General features: G+C 35.5%; 2 long non-coding RNA genes across 2 annotated transcripts; both read left to right on the forward strand.

Moving 5' to 3' along the window:
* Positions 1 to 521: 521 nt before the first annotated feature.
* LOC139877647 (uncharacterized) lies at positions 522 to 2252 on the forward strand. The gene is made up of 3 exons (XR_011768707.1): positions 522 to 585; positions 692 to 1575; positions 1665 to 2252. It is a non-coding gene; the product is annotated as an uncharacterized lncRNA (long non-coding RNA).
* A 1767-nt stretch (positions 2253 to 4019) lies between these two features.
* LOC139877848 (uncharacterized) lies at positions 4020 to 5536 on the forward strand. Its single transcript, XR_011768805.1, has 3 exons — positions 4020 to 4635; positions 4728 to 4778; positions 5233 to 5536. It is a non-coding gene; the product is annotated as an uncharacterized lncRNA (long non-coding RNA).
* Positions 5537 to 21446: the final 15910 nt, after the last annotated feature.

Consider the following 21446-nt stretch of genomic DNA (forward strand, 5'->3'; position numbering starts at 1 on the left):
ATCTCATCTTCAAACCCTAATACAAATGTAGGTCTTCAAATCAACGGGCTGATCTTCCTCATCTTAATCAAGTCATCGTCCAATCCGATCTCCCATTTATACGATCCAAGTTCAAGGCAAGAATTTCTTTACCTTTAACTATTAATTCTTCCTACTGTATCTTTTGCAATTGATTTATTACAATCGATTTTAATTTTACTAAACCTAATACATCAATAGATTAAACTGGAAAACAAGTTGATATATGATCCTGAATCAATCACATGCGATTGTTAACCAAGAAATAAATCGTCAGAAGAACAGTTCATTATCTATCTTCAATTCGAAAATCCCAAATCGTGATGTTGCTGTCGATTCATAAGGTTTGTTGTATATTTACCGAATTCATAAACTTCGTAAGTTAACCATGTTAACCCTAATCATATATATTTTTTCTTTCTTTAATCATACTAACCCTAAATCATACATTTCGTTTTACAGATTATCAGATTTGTGATAGCATTCGATTCATGTTACAGATTACCAAATAGGGTTGTCATAGCGTTTTTCAAATTATTAGATCAATAATTTCATTATCTTTTTAAGGTTAAAATCCCAAAATAATAAATTTTGTATACTGATGTGTTGATCTATTCAATCTACTATGCCTTTAGTTGATTGATTGTTTGTAAGTAGCTGACACTTATTGCAGGTCAATACAGTTACATTTGGATGAAATGCTCTTTCAAGGAGCTTATATGATGATGATGTATAGTAGGTATATGTTTCTTACTTACGTACTTATGTGTTACGGAGTATCTATTTCAGTTATGTGATTAGTCTAGAAAGTATTTTAAGAGAGTACTGTTATTTTTCAGTGTACATAAAATTATAGTGGTAAGTAATTGCACGACAGCTCAAAAAAATAGTATTGTCTGGTTAATTAAAAAACAATTTGCTGACCGTCTTGACATTTTGGAATGAATTTCAATATTATTTGGGCAATATGTGTATTATTCTAAACGTGAGTGTGCATGTATATATGGGCGTGTATGTATATCTGAATGTCCATGAAGCAAGGAGTCACAATAGTTTCTGTAATCATATTGGGTGCCAAAGTTTACTTAGTAAGTTTATTTTTTTCCTCTACTCAAATGACCCATGTTCCCACCTCTACTTTACATGATCAAAGTCTAAAGTTTTTATTCAGTACATGTATTTCTTTTGTTAAAGGTTGTGAGTGATACACCTTGGAAACAATCATGAATGAAGAGTTGGACGCAAATATAGTTAGTCAATGTGACATGGTCGAGGCTAAACGACAACTTAGAAGCATCAACTGACAAGTGAAATAATGTCTATTCTTAAATTAACTTACAAGTGATTTTCTTAGTTAGAGTGTAACAGTTCATAATCGGTCAAACGTATTGTGAAAGGCATTAAAATGCAAATTGCAGAGCCACACTTGATATCTGATACTTTTGAGACGTATTATTTGGCTTCTTATTTAAATGTTATGTTGTAGGAGCGCTCTTCTAAAAGCAACTAAAAAGATGATCACCCCGTGAATTCTCAGGAAGTCTTCGAAAGTAAAAGGTGGAAAGTTATGCTTGCATTTTTATGATATAGATTGATATAAAATGAAACGCCACCCATGTAGAGATGAGATTTTTTTCATGATGCAGGTGGCAGCTAAATGGGATCCCTCTGAGGCTTGTAAGTGTAACGTAGTTGAAACTCCATCGTTTTATCCAACAAAGGAGGTAACAAATGTGGTAACCAAATTTCTATCACATTACAATTTTGCTACTAGCATCGGCTTGGGAAACTGTCAAGTCCCGAGAATTGTAATGGCAAACGTGTTTGTGGGAAGACAGGAGTACTTACCAATTCCGTGAAGGTAGACTACTTATGTAGTCTATATAGTGACCAAATGGGTGGGGCAAGGGTCGAAATGTGTGCTTTTGGTTCATATTGAAACCAGTTGGGGTCGGTTTGGGTTGGATCCATAACACTATTAGCTAACTTTCTTCTATTAATTATTATTGTATTTGTATTGAATTTAATTACACACTTTATAGTGTAACAATGTTAAACCACTACTTTGCATGCAATGTTAAGAAAATCAAATTTTGTTACTTATCTAGGTTGAGATACAAGAGAAGCGAATGTTCAATACATGATGATGCGAGTTATTTGGTTTAAAGATTTATTGAGATTTACTGTTTCAATGGAATATGAGAAACCAAAAACCTTGTATCTAAGATTAAATATTAACCATATTGATGTGCCAAGACGTAACCTTTAAAATATAGACAATATGCTCAATAATTAACACATAATACAGGCAACTAGAACCCGATCATGCAGTAACTAGCAAGTAAATTGACCATTTCGATCCACAGGGAGAAGTTTGTTTTAAGGACTTTAAAATATTAATTATTCTAAAGAGGGAGTTTTAATCGTAGAATTGTTAAGTAACAAATGGGAAATAAAATGAGATAAATAACAAGGATGAAAAGGCGGTGTTTACTTCAATGCTTGATAGATGATAGGGATTGTTCTTTTATACTTTAACCCGTTATTTTGTAGTTACAAGTAAATGGTTCATATCAATCTCACAATATCTATAAACCGAGAACTATAAACTTAGTAAATTCACATAAACCTTGTCATTAGTTCTTCTTTACCTGTGTTTAATCAATAAGACTCTTCCTTGGTTGAATTCACATAAAACCTAGTTTATTAAGATCACTCTAAATAAACTACACTATTGTGAAATCTAGTTACCATTCAATTACCATCCTACACTCACATGTAGATGTCTAACTCACTAAGTGTTGAAGTACAAGCCATGAACATTGATAAACTCACATAAACCAATTCATAACTTGTATAATTGAACTAGAGTAAATGGATACTTACAACAATGGATCTATGGAAGAACATAATTGATTTAGATTGATTAGATTAATTAGACCCAACCCGGTTAAACTCACGTAAAACCTAAATTACAACAATCACTTGAGGTAAATTCATGACTATGTAGTTCTAGTACCCATTCAATTACCGATATAAACATATAGCAAAGTCGTCAATTAAGTATATGTTTACCCGTCTAGATTACTAAAAGTATTGAAGCATAGATTGTGTTCCTAGTGTTACATGTAGTTAACAATCTATGTAATTGAAGGAAAGTACCAAACTAGCATAACTATGGTTCTTTTGGTTGGACATGGTAATTTAACCAATCAAACATCATAGTAACTTAAATAACATTAAAAGATAGAACAATCCCAAACCATAAATCTTACATTAAAGTAAACACACAAGGCTTTAGCCAATCATAATAATGAAGGTTACAACAATACAATCGAAACAAGAGGAATTCATAATCTTATCACTAAAATAAATGAAACCGATAGTACCTATCGTAGCGTATGATCCCTTCTTCAATCTTGATGCTCAAAAGGGTGAAGAACCCTTTAGAATGGCTGGGGGAAGCCCCCTTCTCGGACTAGAACTGTTCTATGTTGTGGTGTATGAAAGAATGAATCAAAAGCTCCCTTAAATAAGCTCAAAAGTTAAGCAATCTAACCAAAATATCATCAGATGCGCCGCAGCTTAAAGGGATGCGCCGCATCTATTTACTTTTAATGGATTCCAGCTCGTTTTAGCACCCAAAACTGTCGGCAGGCCTTCAGATGCGCCGCATCTGGATGAGATGCGCCGCATCTGGTACTGTTTATTGGTAATTTTCCAATATGATGTTGTAGAGCTCTGAGTTACGGACGTCTGGGCTCCGGATTCAGCCTTTTTCGAGTTCGTATGACCGAGTTATTGTCAAAACGGTGCAAGTGCGCAGAATCTTCTAAAATCAGCAATATTTTCCATAAATCTTCGCTTCAACACTCGCAACGGATTATATACACATTTTAACTTATTACAATACACAAGTACAACAATTACATACAAAATGATACAAAATCGGATCGAAATAACTACAACAAATATGTATAATTTTGGCGTTATCACATATATATTTATTTAGATAATTATAGTTTTGCGTGTTTTTAATAACATATTTTTCCTTAGTAGTTAACAAGAACGTTTGTTGAGCTAAAACTATTGGATAATATCCTGTCATGATTTAACCTTTTCGAGCAGCACTCATCTTATCTTTAACGGTTTTTTCAACCGTTGTGCAAGAGTTGAAATGCAACTACAAAGTATTGAACACCTTCAAGTCGGTTCTAAGTTGCATTAAACGGAAGAGGATTTCGATACCAGCAATGAGAAAGGATGTTTTTTTTGTTTAGATGAATTACACATGTCTGCAGCCACCTGCAAGTGCTCTTCTAATTGTTTTTCATGCCTAAAACATGCACACCATTTATGTTCCCTTGATTCAAACCGTCGTTCTGTGTATCTCCGCTAGACTTTTGATGAATTAAATATGATAGTTGACTCACCCTATGGTAAGGCGGATGCTCTGCAAAAATGGGCAGCAAGAAACCTTGATTTGATTACGTAAAATGATATAAAAAAAAACTAGCAATTCGTCACACTATCATGATTCAAACTTTGGTAGTCTGGTCAGCTTATAAATGTTTGATCTTTAGCGTACTGTGGTGCACTAAGTGATATTACCATAAGGTTTGTTGTAAAATCACAATATCTTATTCTCATTCGGTTAGAAAAATCAGCATTGTGCTAATTTTTTTTTTTTTTTTTTGTTACTGATCTAGGTTTAGGTTGAGGTTGAGCTTAAGAGAAGCCAATGTTCAATACATGATGATGTGAGTTATTTAGTTTCAAGATTATTGAGATGTAGTGTTTAATGAAATATGACAACTTGTAACTTTTTTTTTGTATTTAAGAGTTAATCTTCACCAAGTATATTTATATATATATCAAAATATTTTTGCGTGCATTTAACATATTTTTCCTTAATAGTTAATAAGAATGTTGTTGAGCTAAAGCTATTGGTTAATATTTTGTCAGGATTTAACCTCATCTTTAACCTCTTCGAGCAACACTCATCTAATGAGCAACACTCACCTAATGTTTAGATTTTTTAACTGTTGTGTAATGCATGAGCTATTAGCTTTGGAAGTTGAAAAACATATAACTCTAACTGTATGTAGAACACTAGCCTATGAAATATTCTGAATTGTAAGATTAGGACTAAGAATTTGCATTGAATATATTCTTAGCAAAGAACAATCACTTAATTTTGTGTTCAAACTACAGGTCTTATGTTGTTGTTGGTGCGAATGGTGGTGATGCTGGTACTGCTGCAGCTACAGTTTTTGCTGCTGTTCAACAAAGAACAGCATATGCAGCTCTGCTGTATTCTTTTGTGTGCCTAAGTATTGTTGTTACTCTCATTTTAAAAGTTCTTACCCTGCTACATGTTAGTGTTAACATCCCCTAAATGAGCTTTCTTGGTTTAGATGTTTGGTATTTTATATGTTATCTTATATGCTGTGAAGTTGGTATAAGATATACAGTACTGTTGTGTCTGTTTATTGGTTTTTTGTGTTCAGATTTGTAACGACCCTGGATTTTCCAACTTATATTTATTAATATTTATTATTAATACTTGTGTTTTAATAAATGTATTTTTATACATTTACTTGTTACCGTATTTGACTTTTCATGGCCCGACTTGTCTTTGTGACGCACACGCTTTGCACGAATAATATTTCGAATATTATTTACGTTCATGATTAATTTTTATTAATCATTTTTAATTAACTAATGTTAGTAGTTAATTACTTGGGCTTTATTTATTTAATTGTTGTATACATACTTGGACTTGGGCCTTTATTAATGGACATGGACTTGGAAGCCCACCCTACTTCCTTAATGGACTAGTAAGCCCACTTTTATGCTAGTGTTACAATAAGGTTAAATATGGATTAATTAACTTAAGTTGGAGACAAAATACTACAAGCATGCTAGAACTCTTTCCCATACATTTAACCTTATTACTTCTCCTAGCAAACACCACAATCCCACACTTGAAAGTAAGCATTTGACTTCCCCTTTAAGCACTCCAAAACCGTCGGCCATCTATGGTGATGAGGGAGTTTCATTTTCAATTTTTTTTTTTGTTACTTATTCACTAGCATTCACTTCATTTTACACACACTCCATTCTTACACTTTCTTTTACTCTCACTTTTCTCTCAAAACTTGTAAGTAACAAACTTTATTTCTTCTTACTGAAAATCATCATCAATTACTTGTTTGATTGTTTGTTGTTGTTAAAGATCAAGTTATCTAGCTTGAATCTTCATGTAATCTTGTTACTTTCATCTTTGTTTGATGAAGAACCAAGAACAAGGATCTAAGTTTTTATAACTTATGGTTCTACACTTAAATGTTTTAAAGATCTACAAGTTCATAAGCTTTATGATCTTACTTGTGTTCATGTTTTGTAGACTTAAATCCTAAGATCCAAACTTTGATTTGAATCTTCTTAAGTATGAAACAAACATGAACATAATACTTGTAACTTTAGTTATTTCTTCATTTTATTTATTTAAAGTTGTGATGTTGTTAATTTGGTCAAGTATTACTAGTTAATCTTGATCTCATTTTTCTTGGAACAAAAGTTTAACTTTGTAAGTTCAAGAACATGGAAGTTTAACTTTCTAGTTATAACTTCAAACACTTATGTTAGATCTAAGTTTCTATAACTTATGGTTTTCCAATTTTGTTGTAAACAAGAGCTTATAAGCTTATATACATTTTACAAGATGAAAATCTAAGTTTCATAACTTATGGTTTTATTAAAATAAAGATCCAAGTTCTATAACTTAGGATCTAACTTAAGAACACTAGATCTAGACTTTCTAGTCTAGGATCTTTAAGATCTAACTAAGATATAAGTTCTACAACTTAAGATCTTGTTCATTTAGTTTACTTTCAAGTTTATAGCTTAATATTATTATTAGAACTCATGTATGTGTCGGATCTAAGATCTTGATGTACCTTTGGTTCATCAAACTACTTACAACACTTAAATGAGTTGTGCTACATATCTTAGACATACACTAGTGTTATGATAGTCAAAACTTGGTAAAGATGATGCAAACCCATCAACGAGTTGTACACTTGAAGCTACAAGCATCAAGGATGAGAACCGTGATGAGCATCAAGCACCAAGAACCCACCAGAGCACCTTACCGACTGTTTTTGAGGTCTGATCAGTAACCTGGGCTACTGAAAAAGTTAATTTCCAGATTTTTCGGTTCGAGTAGATGACTTTTTGTTTAAGACTCGTCTTAATCCGATTTACGGTTTAGGATTTATAGCCTTCCGAAAGTCACTACACCCTTTTAACGTTGTGCTGAAATTTCTGACCTACTCGCACTTAAACCGTCGCCACGGTCAAACGAAGACGAGTTTGGTTCTGAATTTTGGTCAGAAACTAGTAGACTCACATACGGAGCCATAGCGACTGATTACGCTTCTTTTCGATTTACGTAGAGGTCGTAGCAGCTTATCAAAGTCAGCCTTTGTTTTGATCTCTATTCTTGATTGAAAACTTACTTTACCCTTTTGACTTATGATGAATGATGATGACACTTAAGACCTAATTTACATACATTTAAACCTTTAGGACGATTTACTGACTTAGTAACTTTTGACTTAGGTTGAGGACCTTTCGGACCAACTACTTGCAAACTTATCTCGAACCAACTTTAACTACTTAATCACTGTGAGTTATAGCATCCCTTTTTACTTTAACTATTTTGGGACTGAGAATACTTGCACAATTTATGTTTTACATACTAGACACGAGTACTTAAACTTTATATATGTGTGGGTTATACAATGGCATAAACTTTCTCCTTAGCTCGGTAACGTTTAGTCATTGGTCTTTGAACCGGTGAACGCGAATCTTAGATATGGATCCATAGGTGTGATGACCCGAAAAATTTCGACTAATTTAAACCAATTCTCTATACGATTTATTATTTTGACACGTTAAACAAAGTCTGTTAGATTGAGTCTCAAAAATTTTAGAACTGTTTCATATATACAATTACCTTTGACTACTCTCGACGATTCATGAACAATTATATGTATGTATATATATATGTACAAGTAAAAACGACTTTCCTACAGTAAAACACTATTTGCTACAGTAAAACACTATTTTCTACAGTGAAACCGTATTTTGCTACAGTGCTACAGTGAGTTACGTAATCTGAAGGTTATCGGCGCGAATCTCAATAACTATGAAAAGCGTTTCATGGAACTAGCCTTGTTGTGTCCCGAATTGGTGCCAAACGAGAAACGAAAGATAGAAATGTATATTGACGGTTTATCGATCAATATCAAAGGAAATGTTACATCGTCTAAACCAAATACGATGCAGGAAGCCATGACAATGGCACACCAACTCATGGACCAGATCACAGAGAGTTCGATTAAGGCACCAATTACCGAATTCAAGACAACTGAAGGAAAGAGGAAATGGGAAGACTATAAGGGCAAAAGTACTCATCTGAAGAAACAAGAAACTTTTAAAGGTAAACAAGATGGGGCAACTGCAAGTCCAAACTATAAGGGACCTCATCCATTCTGCAAAAGATGTTACACACATCATGCAGGCTATTGCCAAGTGGTCTGTGATAAGTGCAACAAGAAAGGACATGTGGCGAAAGATTGTTATGCCACCGTTTCTGAAGTAAAGACAAAATCGACCGATGTCAAGAAATGTTATGGATGCGGGAAGTCTGGTCACTTTATAAATCAATGCCCTGATAAGGAGAAGAACAAAGAACCCGCACGTGGGAGGGCATTTAATGTTAGTGCCAGTAAAGCACGTGAGGATCCTAATCTTGTCACGGGTACGTTTACCGTTAATAATCAACTAGCTTCTATTATGTTTGATACGGGTGCTGATAGAAGTTATATGTGTAAAGACTTTAGTTTTAAACTAAAATGTGCATCATTACCTCTAGACGATAAATATACTATTGAATTAGCTAATGGTAAACTGATAAGAGCCGATAAAATTTGCCATGGTTGCGAAATGAATCTCGCTGGTGAAACCTTCAAAATTGATTTGATACCCGTAGAATTAGGAAGTTTTGATGTAATCGTTGGCATGGACTGGATGTCCAAAACAAGAGCGGAAGTTGTTTGCGCTGAGAAAGCAATCCGCATCCCTCGTAAGGATGAAACGTCATTAATGATTTATGGGGAGAAGAACAACTCAAAACTGAACTTTATCAGCTGTATGAAGGCCCAGAAACTTATAAGAAAAGGTTGTTAAGCTATTCTGGCACACGTAAAGAAGATCGATACTGAAGAAAGAAGCATTGATGACATGCCGGTTGTAAGAGAATATCCTGGAGTATTTCCAGAAGAATTACCGGGGCTACCTCCACACAGATGTGTAGAATTCCAGATTGATCTCATACCAGGAGCTGCACCTGTAGCCCGATCTCCATATAGACTTGCACCTTCAGAAATGCAAGAATTACAAGACCAGTTGCAAGAATTATCGGACCGTGGATTTATTCGTCCTAGTTTTTCACCTTGGGGTGCTCCTATTCTGTTCGTCAAGAAGAAGGATGGATCTATGAGAATGTGCATAGATTACCGAGAATTAAATAAATTAACGATCAAGAATCGGTACCCATTACCGAGGATTGATGATTTGTTTGATCAATTGCAAGGATCAAGTGTTTATTCTAAGATTGATCTACGCTCCGGATATCATCAACTGAGAGTGAAGGAAGAAGATGTTCCTAAAACCGCGTTCAGAACCCGTTACGGTCACTATGAGTTTCTAGTCATGCCTTTTGGATTAACTAATGCTCCAGCAGTATTCATGGATCTAATGAATCGCATCTGTAGACCGTATTTAGACAAATTTGTCATTGTTTTTATCGACGACATATTGATTTACTCGAAGAACAAGGAAGAACATGAGCAACACTTAAGACTGGTACTGGAGATACTCAAGAAAGAAGAATTGTATAAACAAAATTTTCGAAGTGTGATTTCTGGTTACAAGAAGTACAATTTTTGGGCCATGTTGTCAGTAAACATGGAATTAAAGTTGACCCCGCCAAGATCGAAGCCATTAGTAAATGGGAAACCCCGAAGACTCCAACACAAATTCGCCAATTCTTAGGTCTTGCTGGTTACTACCGAAGATTCATTCAAGATTTCTCTAGAATCGCCAAACCCTTAACTGCATTGACTCAAAAGGGAAAGAAGTATGATTGGTCCACAGAACAGGAATCCTCATTCCAGTTATTAAAGAAGAAGTTAACGTCTGCACCCATTTTGTCATTACCGGAAGGAAATGATGATTTCGTGATCTATTGTGATGCTTCACGCCAAGGTTTAGGATGTGTATTAATGCAACGCACAAAAGTCATCACATACGCCTCACGATAACTAAAAATTCATGAAAAGAACTATACGACGCACGATTTGGAACTTGGAGCAGTAGTTTTTGCACTCAAAATATGGAGACACTATCTATATGGCACCAAGTGTACAGTGTACACCGACCATAAGAGTCTTCAGCATATTTTTGATCAAAAACAACTCAATATGAGGCAACGTCGCTGGGTAGAGTTGTTAAACGATTACGATTGTGAAATCCGTTACCACCCCGGAAAGGCTAATGTTGTAGCTGATGCCCTAAGTCGAAAAGAAAGAGTAAAACCTCTTAGGGTCCGAGCTTTGAATATTACAATTCGTACTGATCTCACAAAGCAAATTCAAGCAACACAGTTAGAGGCTTTAAAAGAAGAAAATGAAAAAGGCGAAATGAGCAGAGGGTTAGAAAAACAGCTTGAAGTAAAAGCCGATGGAACCCTGTATTTTGCTGATAGGATATGGGTACCAAAACATGGTAATCTAAGGCAACTAGTACTAGATGAAGCACACAAAACGAGGTACTCAATTCACCCAGGAAACGGGAAAATGTACCACGATCTCAAGAAGTTTTATTGGTGGCCTAATATGAAGACAGAAATTGCTACTTATGTAAGCAAATGTTTGACGTGTGCAAAGGTCAAAGCTGAGCACCAAAAGCCGTCAGGATTACTGCAACAACCAGAAATTCCGCAGTGGAAATGGAAAAGAATAACTATGGATTTCATTACGAAATTGCCAAGGACTGCAAGTAGTCATGATACTATTTGGGTGATAGTTGATCGTCTAACTAAATCAGCTCACTTTCTACCAATAAAGGAGACAGACAGTATGGAGAAATTAGCACGCCTATATTTGAAGGAAATAGTTTCCAGGCATGGTGTACCCATCTCTATCATATCTGATCGCGACACCAGATTCACATCACGTTTCTGGCAGTCATTACAAAAAGCATTGGGAACTCGATTAGATATGAGCACCGCTTATCACCCACAGACAGATGGTCAAAGTGAAAGAACAATAGAAACATTGGAAGACATGTTACGGGCATGCGTGATTGACTTTGGAACCAGTTGGGATCGACACTTACCGTTGGCAGAATTTTCATACAATAACAGCTATCATACGAGCATCAACGCAGCGCCATTTGAAGCACTTTACGGTAGAAAGTGCAGATCTCCTATCTGTTGGAGTGAAGTAGGAGAAAGACAACTTACTGGACCAGAAATTATTCACGAAACCACCGAAAAGATCATTCAAATACAACAGCGATTGAAAACGGCCATGAGTCGCCAAAAGAGTTATGCTGATGTAAGAAGAAAACCGCTAGAATTTCAAGTGGGCGACAAAGTCATGTTGAAAGTGTCACCCTGGAAAGGCGTTGTACGATTCGGTAAACGAGGAAAGCTAAGTCCTAGGTACGTAGGACCCTTTGAAATCACCGAAAGAATTGGAGCAGTTGCTTATCGATTAAAGCTACCGCAAGAACTTAGTAGTGTTCACGACACATTTCACGTGTCAAATTTGAAGAAATATTTAGCTGAAGAGGATGTCGTAATTCCTCTTGACGAAATACGAATCAATGATAAACTCCATTTTGTCGAAGAACCTGTTGAAATCATGGACCGTGAGGTCAAACAATTAAAACAAAGTAAAATACCGATAGTTAGGGTTCGTTGGAACGCAAGACGAGGACCCGAGTTTACTTGGGAACGTGAAGATCAAATGAAGCAAAAGTATCCACATTTGTTCACTGATATCGCTCATGAAACAGGTACTACTCAAAATTTCGGGACGAAATTTTCTTTAACGGGGAGGTACTGTGATGACCCGAAAAATTTCGACTAATTTAAACCAATTCTCTATACGATTTATTATTTTGACACGTTAAACAAAGTCTGTTAGATTGAGTCTCAAAAATTTTAGAACTGTTTCATATATACAATTACCTTTGACTACTCTCGACGATTCATGAACAATTATATGTATGTATATATATGTGTACAAGTAAAAACGACTTTCCTACAGTAAAACACTATTTGCTACAGTAAAACACTATTTGCTACAGTGAAACCGTATTTTGCTACAGTGCTACAGTGAAAACACTATTTGCTACAGTAAACACTATTTGCTACAGTAAACACTATTTGCTACAGTAAAACACTATTTGCTACAGTAAATACTATTTTGATGTCGACGAACTAGCAAACAAAACGGGAAAGGCGGCCATGCGATCGCATGGCAAAAACACTGAAAACTCATGCGATCGCATGAGCTACAGTAAATCGAAAAGTACTATAAAAAGGCCAGTTTGTTCGACGAAATACTTCACAATATATTTTCTTATGTAATATAAATTTTAATTTATAATTATAATTATAATTTTAATTTAAGTTAATAATAATAAAGTATATTCGAGGGTGTTTTAATTCGGGTTTCAAACCGCTTTAAGCTAAGGAAATATTGGGTATTGTTTGGGGTATTGTTCTTGAATCCAAGGCCAACCATACAGTCATCTACCGTCATTACGTCTACGCAATTTGCCTACAATATTGAGTCTCAATATTGAACTGTGAGTTTATAGTCTCCCTTTTTAAATACTTTAAATATTTTTGGGCTGAGAATGCATGCAATTTATTTTAAACGCGATAAGACACAAGTACATACTAAATTCTACACTGAGTTAAATCGAAAATCCCTTAGCTTTGGTAACTAGTAGCTGCCAGTACATAGGATATGGACTGGTGGGCGCGAATAATTGTATATGGATCCATAGGGCTTGACATCCCCGTCCGAGCTAGAGCGCTAGCCTTTTAACGGACGTATGTTATTTGAGTTTAAGACACGTTGGTTTGCTTGTATTAAAACGAATGGGGTAATTATCACTATAGCGTTAAGTTTAGTTACCAGGGTGCTCTGTTACGTAGAATCTATTGATAAACTTTTGATGAAATCTTGTGGTCTATCTTTATACATGTTTATGACTCGAGCAATTAAACCTATAACTCACCAACATTCGTGTTGATTTTTTTTAGCATGTTTTATTCTCAGGTCCTTAGAATGCTTCCGCTGTGATGTGCTTGTTGCCTGCATGGAGTCTCTCATGCTTTGTACAAAGTTTATTGCATTCAAAATAAAACTGCGTTGTGTAATAAATAATTGGACTGTGATGTCAACCTGTAAATTAAAGACTTATGTATTTCGGGGTTTTGCTTATACCTAAGCACTCGCCCACATGTTTATAACTTTCTATGTTTAGAAAGTCACTTATTTTAATGAATGCAATATTTTATCAAAACGTATCATATAGAGGTCAAAACCTCACTGTGGAATCAATGATTAACGTGCCGCGTCAATAGCGATTTTGACGGGTCGTTACAATAGGGTTTGACATCCCCACTCGGGCTAGTCGCGCTAGCATTTAATGGGTGTGTAATACTTCGTAAACATACGCACTAGCCAAGTGTACTATTAGGGGGTGATATTTACGTTAAGTTAGTTACCAAGTGCCCACGGTTGAACATATACTTTTCATACTATTTTGAAGCGCTGTTTGAAGCACTGAAATCTCGTGGCCTACCTTACATTACTGTTACATTTAAACTATAGCTCACCAACATTCGTGTTGACGTTTTTAAGCATGTTTTTCTCAGGTGCTTAAGGTTTGCTTGCTTCCGCTGTAGTTGTCATGCTTTGTAGACTCCCGCTGCGCTTATTAGAGATGTCTTCGCATGAAACATTTAATTTGCATTCAAACTATGTTACTTTTGAAACGATGAATTTGTAACGACCATTTAGGTCACGTACTATTATTATTGCCCTGTATTCATAGAGGCACACTGTCGTATGTTAAACATTTGATGTTGGTTAAGACATCACCTTTTCTTTTGAATGCAAACTTCTTTTAAAACCGCATATAGTGTTTGACCTTGTAATGATCCTGTTGTTGATGATCCGTACATGTTGATTTTGTACAAGGCGTCACATTTGGTATCAGAGCATTGGTTGTAGGGAATTATGTTGCATTAGTGAGTCTGGACCGACCCGAGTAGGATTCACTAATAGGAGTAATCTACAACTTGGTAGTTTACTTGTTTCTGCGGAACTTACTGCATGCTGCTGCTTACTGTTACTGCTATATGTCGTATATTGCTACTTGTTTACACTACTGCATGCTACTATCTGCTTTCGATTGCATGATACTTCTGTACGATTTGCTATTATTGCCATGCTATTTACTGCTATAGATGATCTAGACTGTCGTAGTTACTTTGCCTAATACGTGCTTGCTTTATGACTTACTGACATGGAAAAAGTTATTTTTCCTTGTTCAGATGTCGGATGTCCCGCCTGTTATCATTTTAGAGAGCGACTCAGACTCATCCGCCACCTCGCCTGCTACTGCTGCTGATTCACAGATCCCACCATCATTACCCTCCAGCGACTCTGGCGCTTCGTCCTCTGGGGACAGTAGCCATACACCCGACCCAGTGATCATCTCAGATGGATACGAGGATCCACCGAAGATTCCAGCTCCACTCATCCCAGGACCCTTGGTGAAATGTCCCGTTCTTATTGATTAAAAACGTTCCATATTAATTGATTTCGTTGCGAGGTTTTGACCTCTATATGAGACGTTTTTCAAAGACTGCATTCATTTTAAAACAAACCATAACCTTTATTTCATCAATAAAGGTTTAAAAAGCTTTACGTAGATTATCAAATAATGATAATCTAAAATATCCTGTTTACACACGACCATTACATAATGGTTTACAATACAAATATGTTACAACAAAATAAGTTTCTTGAATGCAGTTTTTACACAATATCATATAAGCATGGACTCCAAATCTCGTCCTTATTTAAGTATGCGACAGCGGAAGCTCTTAATAATCACCTGAGAATAAACATGCTTAAAACGTCAACAAAAATGTTGGTGAGTTATAGGTTTAACCTATATATATCAAATCATAATAATAGACCACAAGATTTCATATTTCAATACACATCCCATACATAGAGATAAAAATCATTCATATGGTGAACACCTGGTAACCGACATTAACAAGATGCATATATAAGAATATCCCCATCATTCCGGGACACCCTTCGGATATGATATAAATTTCGAAGTACTAAAGCATCCGGTTCTTTGGATGGGGTTTGTTAGGCCCAATAGATCTATCTTTAGGATTCGCGTCAATTAGGGTGTCGGTTCCCTAATTCTTAGATTACCAGACTTAATAAAAAGGGGCATATTCGATTTCGATAATTCAACCATAGAATGTAGTTTCACGTACTTGTGTCTACTTTGTAAATCATTTATAAAACCTGCATGTATTCTCATCCCAAAAATATTAGATTTTAAAAGTGGGACTATAACTCACTTTCACAGATTTTTACTTCATCGGGAAGTAAGACTTGGCCACTGGTTGATTCACGAACCTATAACAATATATACATATATATCAAAGTATGTTCAAAATATATTTACAACACTTTTAATATATTTTGATGTTTTAAGTTTATTAATTCAGCTGTCCTCGTTAGTAACCTACAACTAGTTGTCCACAGTTAGATGTACAGAAATAAATCGATAAATATTATCTTGAATCAATCCACGACCCAGTGTATACGTATCTCAGTATTGATCACAACTCAAACTATATATATTTTGGAATCAACCTCAACCCTGTATAGCTAACTCCAACATTCACATATAGAGTGTCTATGGTTGTTCCGAAATATATATAGATGTGTCGACATGATAGGTCGAAACATTGTATATGTGTCTATGGTATCTCAAGATTACATAATATACAATACAAGTTGATTAAGTTATGGTTGGAATAGATTTGTTACCAATTTTCACGTAGCTAAAATGAGAAAAATTATCCAATCTTGTTTTTTACCCATAACTTCTTCATTTTAAATCCGTTTTGAGTGAATCAAATTGCTATGGTTTCATATTGAACTCTATTTTATGAATCTAAACAGAAAAAGTATAGGTTTATAGTCGGAAAAATAAGTTACAAGTCGTTTTTGTAAAGGTAGTCATTTCAGTCGAAAGAACGACGTCCAGATGACCATTTTAGAAACCATACTTCCACTTTGAGTTTAACCATAATTTTTGGATATAGTTTCATGTTCATAATAAAAATCATTTTCTCAGAATAACAACTTTTAAATCAAAGTTTATCATAGTTTTTAATTAACTAACCCAAAACAGCCCGCGGTGTTACTACGACGGCGTAAATCCGGTTTTACGGTGTTTTTCGTGTTTTCAGGTTTTAAATCATTAAGTTAGCATATCATACAGATATAGAACATGTGTTTAGTTGATTTTAAAAGTCAAGTTAGAAGGATTAACTTTTGTTTGCGAACAAGTTTAGAATTAACTAAACTATGTTCTAGTGATTACAAGTTTAAACCTTCGAATAAGATAGCTTTATATGTATGAATCGAATGATGTTATGAACATCATTACTACCTTAAGTTCCTTGGATAAACCTACTGGAAAATAGAAAAATAGATCTAGCTTCAATGGATCCTTGGATGGCTCGAAGTTCTTGAAGCAGAATCATGACACGAAAACAAGTTCAAGTAAGATCATCACTTTAAATAAGATTGTTATAGTTATAGAAATTGAACCAAAGTTTGAATATGATTATTACCTTGTATTAGAATGATAACCTACTGTAAGAAACAAAGATTTCTTGAGGTTGGATGATCACCTTACAAGATTGGAAGTGAGCTAGCAAACTTGAAAGTATTCTTGATTTTATGAAACTAGAACTTTTGGAATTTATGAAGAACACTTAGAACTTGAAGATAGAACTTGAGAGAGATCAATTAGATGAAGAAAATTGAAGAATGAAAGTGTTTGTAGGTGTTTTTGGTCGTTGGTGTATGGATTAGATATAAAGGATATGTAATTTTGTTTTCATGTAAATAAGTCATGAATGATTACTCATATTTTTGTAATTTTATGAGATATTTCATGCTAGTTGCCAAATGATGGTTCCCACATGTGTTAGGTGACTCACATGGGCTGCTAAGAGCTGATCATTGGAGTGTATATACCAATAGTACATACATCTAAAAGCTGTGTATTGTACGAGTACGAATACGGGTGCATACGAGTAGAATTGTTGATGAAACTGAACGAGGATGTAATTGTAAGCATTTTTGTTAAGTAGAAGTATTTTGATAAGTGTCTTGAAGTCTTTCAAAAGTGTATGAATACATATTAAAACACTACATGTATATACATTTTAACTGAGTCGTTAAGTCATCGTTAGTCGTTACATGTAAATGTTGTTTTGAAACCTTTAGGTTAACGATCTTGTTAAATGTTGTTAACCCAATATTTATAATATCAAAAGAGATTTTAAATTATTATATTATCATGATATTATGATGTACAAATATCTCTTAATATGATATATATACATTAAATGTCGTTACAACGATAATCGTTACATATATGTCTCGTTTCAAAATCATTAAGTTAGTAGTCTTGTTTTTACATATGTAGTTCATTGTTAATATACTTAATGATATGTTTACTTATCATAATATCATGTTAACTATATATATAACCATATATATGTCATCATATAGTTTTTACAAGTTTTAACGTTCGTGAATCACCGGTCAACTTGGGTAGTCAATTGTCTATATGAAACCTATTTCAATTAATCAAGTCTTAACAAGTTTAATTGCTTAATATGTTGGAAACATTTAATCATGTAAATATCAATCTCAATTAATATATATAAACATGGAAAAGTTCGGGTCACTACAGTACCTACCCGTTAAATAAATTTCGTCCCGAAATTTTAAGCTGTTGAAGGTGTTGACGAATCTTCTGGAAAGAGATGCGGGTATTTCTTCTTCATCCGATCTTCACGCTCCCAGGGGAACTCGGGTCCTCTACGAGCATTCCATCGAACCTTAACAATTGGTATCTTGTTTTTCTTAAGTCTTTTAACCTCACGATCCATTATTTCGACGGGTTCTTCGATGAATTGAAGTTTTTCGTTGATTTGGATTTCATCTAACGGAATAGTGAGATCTTCTTTAGCAAAACATTTCTTCAAATTCGAGACGTGGAAAGTGTTATGTACAGCCGCGAGTTGTTGAGGTAACTCAAGTCGGTAAGCTACTGGTCCGACACGATCAATAATCTTGAATGGTCCAATATACCTTGGATTTAATTTCCCTCGTTTACCAAATCGAACAACGCCTTTCCAAGGTGCAACTTTAAGCATGACCATCTCTCCAATTTCAAATTCTATATCTTTTCTTTTAATGTCAGCGTAGCTCTTTTGTCGACTTTGGGCGGTTTTCAACCGTTGTTGAATTTGGATGATCTTCTCGGTAGTTTCTTGTATAATCTCCGGACCCGTAATCTGTCTATCCCCCACTTCACTCCAACAAATCGGAGACCTGCACTTTCTACCATAAAGTGCTTCAAACGGCGCCATCTCAATGCTTGAATGGTAGCTGTTGTTGTAGGAAAATTCTGCTAACGGTAGATGTCGATCCCAACTGTTTCCGAAATCAATAACACATGCTCGTAGCATGTCTTCAAGCGTTTGTATCGTCCTTTCGCTCTGCCCATCAGTTTGTGGATGATAGGCAGTACTCATGTCTAGACGAGTTCCTAATGCTTGCTGTAATGTCTGCCAGAATCTTGAAATAAATCTGCCATCCCTATCAGAGATAATAGAGATTGGTATTCCATGTCTGGAGATGACTTCCTTCAAATACAGTCGTGCTAACTTCTCCATCTTGTCATCTTCTCTTATTGGCAGGAAGTGTGCTGATTTGGTGAGACGATCAACTATTACCCAAATAGTATCAAAACCACTTGCAGTCCTTGGCAATTTAGTGATGAAATCTATGGTAATGTTTTCCCATTTCCATTCTGGGATTTCGGGTTGTTGAAGTAGACCTGATGGTTTCTGATGCTCAGCTTTGACTTTAGAACACGTCAAACATTCTCCTACGTATTTAGCAACATCGGCTTTCATACCCGGCCACCAAAAATGTTTCTTGAGATCCTTGTACATCTTCCCCGTTCCAGGATGTATTGAGTATCTGGTTTTATGAGCTTCTCTAAGTACCATTTCTCTCATATCTCCAAATTTTGGTACCCAAATCCTTTCAGCCCTATACCGGGTTCCGTCTTTCCGAATATTAAGATGCTTCTCCGATCCTTTGGGTATTTCATCCTTTAAATTTCCCTCTTTTAAAACTCCTTGTTGCGCCTCCTTTATTTGAGTAGTAAGGTTATTATGAATCATTATATTCATAGATTTTACTCGAATGGGTTCTCTGTCCTTCCTGCTCAAGGCATCGGCTACCACATTTGCCTTCCCCGGGTGGTAACGAATCTCAAAGTCGTAATCATTCAATAATTCAATCCACCTACGCTGCCTCATATTCAGTTGTTTCTGATTAAATATGTGTTGAAGACTTTTGTGGTCGGTATATATAATACTTTTGACCCCATATAAGTAGTGCCTCCATGTCTTTAATGCAAAAACAACCGCGCCTAATTCCAAATCATGCGTCGTATAATTTTGTTCGTGAATCTTCAATTGTCTAGACGCATAAGCAATCACCTTCGTTCGTTGCATTAATACACAACCGAGACCTTGCTTTGATGCGTCACAATGAATCACAAAATCATCATTCCCTTCAGGCAATGACAATATAGGTGCCGTAGTTAGCTTTTTCTTCAATAACTGAAACGCTTTCTCTTGTTCATCATTCCATTCAAATTTCTTCCCTTTATGCGTTAATGCAGTCAAGGGTTTTGCTATTCTGGAAAAGTCTTGGATGAACCTTCTGTAGTAACCAGCTAGTCCTAAAAACTGGCGTATGTGTTTCGGAGTTTTCGGGGTTTCCCACTTTTCAACAGTTTCTATCTTTGCCGGATCCACCTTAATACCTTCTTTGTTCACTATGTGACCGAGGAATTGAACTTCTTCCAACCAAAATGCACACTTTGAAAACTTAGCGTACAATTCTTCCTTCCTCAATACTTCTAACACCTTTCTCAAATGTTCACCGTGTTCTTGGTCATTCTTTGAGTAAATAAGTATGTCATCAATGAAAACAATGACAAACTTGTCAAGGTATGGTCCACACACTCGGTTCATAAGGTCCATGAACACAGCTGGTGCATTAGTTAAACCAAACGGCATGACCATAAACTCGTAATGACCGTAACGTGTTCTGAAAGCAGTCTTTGGAATATCATCTTCTTTCACCCGCATTTGATGATACCCGGAACGTAAGTCAATCTTTGAATAAACAGACGAGCCTTGTAGTTGATCAAATAAGTCGTCGATTCTCGGTAGTGGGTAGCGATTCTTGATGGTAAGTTTGTTCAACTCTCGGTAGTCGATACACAACCTGAATGTACCATCTTTCTTCTTGACAAACAAAACAGGAGCTCCCCACGGTGATGTGCTTGGTCGAATGAAACCACGCTCTAAAAGTTCTTGTAATTGGCTTTGCAGTTCTTTCATTTCGCTGGGTGCGAGTCTGTAAGGAGCACGAGCTATTGGTGCAGCTCCTGGTACAAGATCTATTTGAAATTCAACGGATCGATGTGGGGGTAATCCCGGTAATTCTTTCGGAAATACATCGGGAAATTCTTTTGCAATGGGAACATCATTAATGCTCTTTTCTTCAGTTTGTACTTTCTCGACGTGTGCTAGAACAGCATAGCAACCTTTTCTTATTAGTTTTTGTGCCTTCAAATTACTAATAAGATGTAGCTTCGTGTTGCCCTTTTCTCCGTACACCATTAAGGGTTTTCCTTTTTCTCGTATAATGCGAATTGCATTTTTGTAACAGACGATCTCTGCTTTCACTTCTTTCAACCAGTCCATACCGATTATCACATCAAAACTCCCTAACTCTACTGGTATCAAATCAATCTTAAATGTTTCGCTAACCAGTTTAATTTCTCGATTCCGACATATATTATCTGCTGAAATTAATTTACCATTTGCTAATTCGAGTAAA

Source organism: Rutidosis leptorrhynchoides, chromosome 11, assembly GCF_046630445.1.
Source record: "Rutidosis leptorrhynchoides isolate AG116_Rl617_1_P2 chromosome 11, CSIRO_AGI_Rlap_v1, whole genome shotgun sequence".
In the NCBI taxonomy this organism is placed as follows: Eukaryota; Viridiplantae; Streptophyta; class Magnoliopsida; order Asterales; family Asteraceae; genus Rutidosis; species Rutidosis leptorrhynchoides.